Genomic DNA, 5000 nt, shown 5'->3' with positions numbered 1-5000 from the left:
TGAGTCAAAGACACAGGTCTGACACAAGCATAGAATTGGAGCGCCGCCTCTAATAAGCCAAAGGTGCATCCTGACGTGACAAATCTGATCATGTCACAAGCATTCACTTACTATAATCACTATCAACGAACCTGCCGCCCCCGCCCCCCCCTACACCTTTCCTTACAACAACGTGTAACCTAACCTAACCTAACCTATGTTGTACCTTAACCTAACCTATGTTGTACCTTAACCTAACCTATGTTGTACCTTAACCTAACCTATGTTGTACCTTAACCTAACCTATGTTGTACCTTAACCTAACCTATGTTGTGCCTTAACCTAACCTATGTTGTGCCTTAACCTAACCTATGTTGTGCCTTAACCTAACCTATGTTGTGCCTTAACCTAACCTATGTTGTGCCTTAACCTAACCTATGTTGTGCCTTAACCTAACCTATGTTGTGCCTTAACCTAACCTATGTTGTGCCTTAACCTAACCTATGTTGTGCCTTAACCTAACCCATGTTGTGCCTTAACCTAACCCATGTTGTGCCTTAACCTAACCCATGTTGTGCCTTAACCTAACCCATGTTGTGCCTTAACCTAACCCATGTTGTGCCTTAACCTAACCCATGTTGTGCCTTAACCTAACCCATGTTGTGCCTTAACCTAACCCATGTTGTGCCTTAACCTAACCCATGTTGTGCCTTAACCTAACCCATGTTGTGCCTTAACCTAACCCATGTTGTGCCTTAACCTAACCCATGTTGTGCCTTAACCTAACCCATGTTGTGCCTTAACCTAACCCATGTTGTGCCTTAACCTAACCCATGTTGTGCCTTAACCTAACCCATGTTGTGCCTTAACCTAACCCATGTTGTGCCTTAACCTAACCCATGTTGTGCCTTAACCTAACCCATGTTGTGCCTTAACCTAACCCATGTTGTGCCTTAACCTAACCCATGTTGTGCCTTAACCTAACCCATGTTGTGCCTTAACCTAACCCATGTTGTGCCTTAACCTAACCCATGTTGTGCCTTAACCTAACCCATGTTGTGCCTTAACCTAACCCATGTTGTGCCTTAACCTAACCCATGTTGTGCCTTAACCTAACCTATGTTGTGCCTTAACCTAACCTATGTTGTGCCTTAACCTAACCCATGTTGTGCCTTAACCTAACCCATGTTGTGCCTTAACCTAACCCATGTTGTGCCTTAACCTAACCCATGTTGTGCCTTAACCTAACCCATGTTGTGCCTTAACCTAACCCATGTTGTGCCTTAACCTAACCCATGTTGTGCCTTAACCTAACCCATGTTGTGCCTTAACCTAACCCATGTTGTGCCTTAACCTAACCCATGTTGTGCCTTAACCTAACCCATGTTGTGCCTTAACCTAACCCATGTTGTGCCTTAACCTAACCCATGTCGTGCCTTAACCTAACCCACGTCGTGCCTTAACCTAACCCACGTTGTCGCCTAACGTAACCCACGTTGTCGCCTAAACCTGCTCTGTAATTGTTATACGACTCGTTCAATTAGTGTAGTGTTGCCCACCCGCAACCCTCGCAATATAGTTCGCTACTCGCACTCCCCGCTCCCCTGTGTATCGCTTCATGTTAAACACCTTGCAAGTCTTGCTCACTTTCCACATGCTCCTGCTGTACACTGTAATGTGGATGGCAGCAGGACGTACATGCCGCCCCTCCCCACGTCCCCACCTTGCCCCCTGCCTTCGCAAGCTGGTTGGTGAGAACTTTGCATGTTCAATGCCCTCCGCATGCGACGTACTCAGGCTACGTTGTGGTGCGGCCTGTGTCAACTGTCCGCTAATGTCGTACGCGTAAACCACAATCTGTACTGCACATTCGTCCTTATGTACTGAATGATACATCGTGGCACATGTGTGACCGTACAACGACTGCGCCCAAAAACGGCGGACCATACAGTGCAAATATTGTGCACGCAGCTACGTGTCGTCTCCCTATGAGAGCTGGATTGCAGTGTGGTACGCCATAGAGACGTGTGGGAGGAACGGACGCCGTGGATGGCGATCAGCATGAGCTGTCTGTTGATGTATTCGGACCTAGTCGTCTCTCCTCACACACCGTGATGGCATGGTGCACCGCGTTCCATATCTGCGACATGCTACAGAGGCCGGTTGACAGTCGTTCGAGCAATGGACATCGCATACGTACGGGGGCCACCTTCCACGTATTGTCTAGGCGTGCACATTTTGTTGCGTGTATGTGGGCAGACGTAGTGTGGCGTGACACCTGACACAGGCATGCAATAATCGTGGAAGTTGCAAATGGCGATGGACGCCTGCGTTTTCTGGTGAAGTTACGCAAATGAACAAATGGTAACCTGTTGTGGTGCGGTTGTTCTCGCTAGGGGTGAATCGGTGATGGCGACGATAGGTTGAGGTACTAACCGGTTGTTCCAGCGATACCCACCATGCCGACGAAACTGAACGGCATCTGGGTGTGAAGCGATACGCGGCGGTGGCTGGGTGGGACCGTCCCCGGCCGGTGAGGGGGCGCCTCCCGGCGTGCTGGCCGCGCGGTGCGTGGGCGCACGCGCTACAGCCGGCTGGTGGGGGCGGCCAGTGGCAGGCGCGCCGGCCGACGGACGCGGCAGGCGTCGCAGCTGCGCGCCGGCGCACCCTGCGCGCGGCGCCGTGCGGCCAAAGTAGGTCCTCGCGGGCCCGGTGCGAAGCGCGGTGGACATCTTCAGTGTGCTGGTCCGATTGAGGACTGTGTGCGTTGAGGATGCGCTGCCGCCCGGCGCTCGGCGCCGCGACGCCGTCTGCTGCTCGGTCGCCCCAGCGGTTCTCGCTGGTGGTTTGTATCGCAGCTGTGCGGATGTGTTGGCGCGTGCGCTGTGCTGGGAGAGTTCGCTTCGGCACCCAAGTGGGGCTTTTGTCCTTCTGTGGCGCTGGCGTTGGAGCTGCCGGTCACCGTAGGTGGCGCGTGTTGTCTCCCGCCGGCAATGCCACGACAGCACGCTCCCGGGCCTCTGTCGGCAGCGGCAAGCTCAGTTGGGAGCACGGGTGGTCGCACCGAAAGCGTCTACTCGCCTAACTCCGGGCGATTGCGCCTCTCTCGAACCCGACCAAGTACTTGGGACGGCGCTGCGCGCCGCCGGGACCTGAGAGGGTTTCGAGGTGTATTGTGCAGGGGAGCTCAGCCTCCTCCTGTTTGCAGAATGATTGAGCGGACGCTTGCGTGTTCGCGCGGGCCCCCGGGACACACTCCCGGGCGGCCGGCTGCTCAGCTCTAGTTGACGCAGCTCCCTGGTTGATCCTGCCAGTAGTCATATGCTTGTCTCAAAGATTAAGCCATGCATGTCTCAGTACAAGCCGCATTAAGGTGAAACCGCGAATGGCTCATTAAATCAGTTATGGTTCCTTAGATCGTACCCACGTTACTTGGATAACTGTGGTAATTCTAGAGCTAATACATGCAAACAGAGTCCCGACCAGAGATGGAAGGGACGCTTTTATTAGATCAAAACCAATCGGTCGGCTCGTCCGGTCCGTTTGCCTTGGTGACTCTGAATAACTTTGGGCTGATCGCACGGTCCTCGTACCGGCGACGCATCTTTCAAATGTCTGCCTTATCAACTGTCGATGGTAGGTTCTGCGCCTACCATGGTTGTAACGGGTAACGGGGAATCAGGGTTCGATTCCGGAGAGGGAGCCTGAGAAACGGCTACCACATCCAAGGAAGGCAGCAGGCGCGCAAATTACCCACTCCCGGCACGGGGAGGTAGTGACGAAAAATAACGATACGGGACTCATCCGAGGCCCCGTAATCGGAATGAGTACACTTTAAATCCTTTAACGAGTATCTATTGGAGGGCAAGTCTGGTGCCAGCAGCCGCGGTAATTCCAGCTCCAATAGCGTATATTAAAGTTGTTGCGGTTAAAAAGCTCGTAGTTGGATTTGTGTCCCACGCTGTTGGTTCACCGCCCGTCGGTGTTTAACTGGCATGTATCGTGGGACGTCCTGCCGGTGGGGCGAGCCGAAGGCGTGCGACCGCCCCGTGCGTGCTCGTGCGTCCCGAGGCGGACCCCGTTGAAATCCTACCAGGGTGCTCTTTATTGAGTGTCTCGGTGGGCCGGCACGTTTACTTTGAACAAATTAGAGTGCTTAAAGCAGGCAAGCCCGCCTGAATACTGTGTGCATGGAATAATGGAATAGGACCTCGGTTCTATTTTGTTGGTTTTCGAAACCCGAGGTAATGATTAATAGGGACAGGCGGGGGCATTCGTATTGCGACGTTAGAGGTGAAATTCTTGGATCGTCGCAAGACGAACAGAAGCGAAAGCATTTGCCAAGTATGTTTTCATTAATCAAGAACGAAAGTTAGAGGTTCGAAGGCGATCAGATACCGCCCTAGTTCTAACCATAAACGATGCCAGCCAGCGATCCGCCGCAGTTCCTCCGATGACTCGGCGGGCAGCCTCCGGGAAACCAAAGCTTTTGGGTTCCGGGGGAAGTATGGTTGCAAAGCTGAAACTTAAAGGAATTGACGGAAGGGCACCACCAGGAGTGGAGCCTGCGGCTTAATTTGACTCAACACGGGAAACCTCACCAGGCCCGGACACCGGAAGGATTGACAGATTGATAGCTCTTTCTTGATTCGGTGGGTGGTGGTGCATGGCCGTTCTTAGTTGGTGGAGCGATTTGTCTGGTTAATTCCGATAACGAACGAGACTCTAGCCTGCTAACTAGTCGCGTGACATCCTTCGTGCTGTCAGCGATTACTTTTCTTCTTAGAGGGACAGGCGGCTTCTAGCCGCACGAGATTGAGCAATAACAGGTCTGTGATGCCCTTAGATGTTCTGGGCCGCACGCGCGCTACACTGAAGGAATCAGCGTGTCTTCCTAGGCCGAAAGGTCGGGGTAACCCGCTGAACCTCCTTCGTGCTAGGGATTGGGGCTTGCAATTGTTCCCCATGAACGAGGAATTCCCAGTAAGCGCGAGTCATAAGCTCGCGTTGATTACGTCCCT

The 5000-nt window shown here is 52.9% G+C and overlaps 1 non-coding gene across 1 annotated transcript in view; it reads left to right on the top strand.

Annotated features, from left to right (window-relative positions):
* The first annotated feature begins 3273 nt into the window (after positions 1 to 3273).
* LOC124765330 overlaps positions 3274 to 5000 on the top strand; it is a 1909-nt gene continuing 182 nt past the window's right edge. Inside the window, exon 1 of the ribosomal RNA XR_007012887.1 lies at positions 3274 to 5000. This exon is cut by the window's right edge and continues 182 nt beyond it. This is a non-coding gene — a ribosomal RNA (small subunit ribosomal RNA).

The sequence above is a fragment of the Schistocerca piceifrons genome, unplaced genomic scaffold, assembly GCF_021461385.2.
Source record: "Schistocerca piceifrons isolate TAMUIC-IGC-003096 unplaced genomic scaffold, iqSchPice1.1 HiC_scaffold_654, whole genome shotgun sequence".
NCBI classification, from domain to species: Eukaryota; Metazoa; Arthropoda; class Insecta; order Orthoptera; family Acrididae; genus Schistocerca; species Schistocerca piceifrons.
This window is presented reverse-complemented; position numbering and strand designations above follow the sequence as displayed.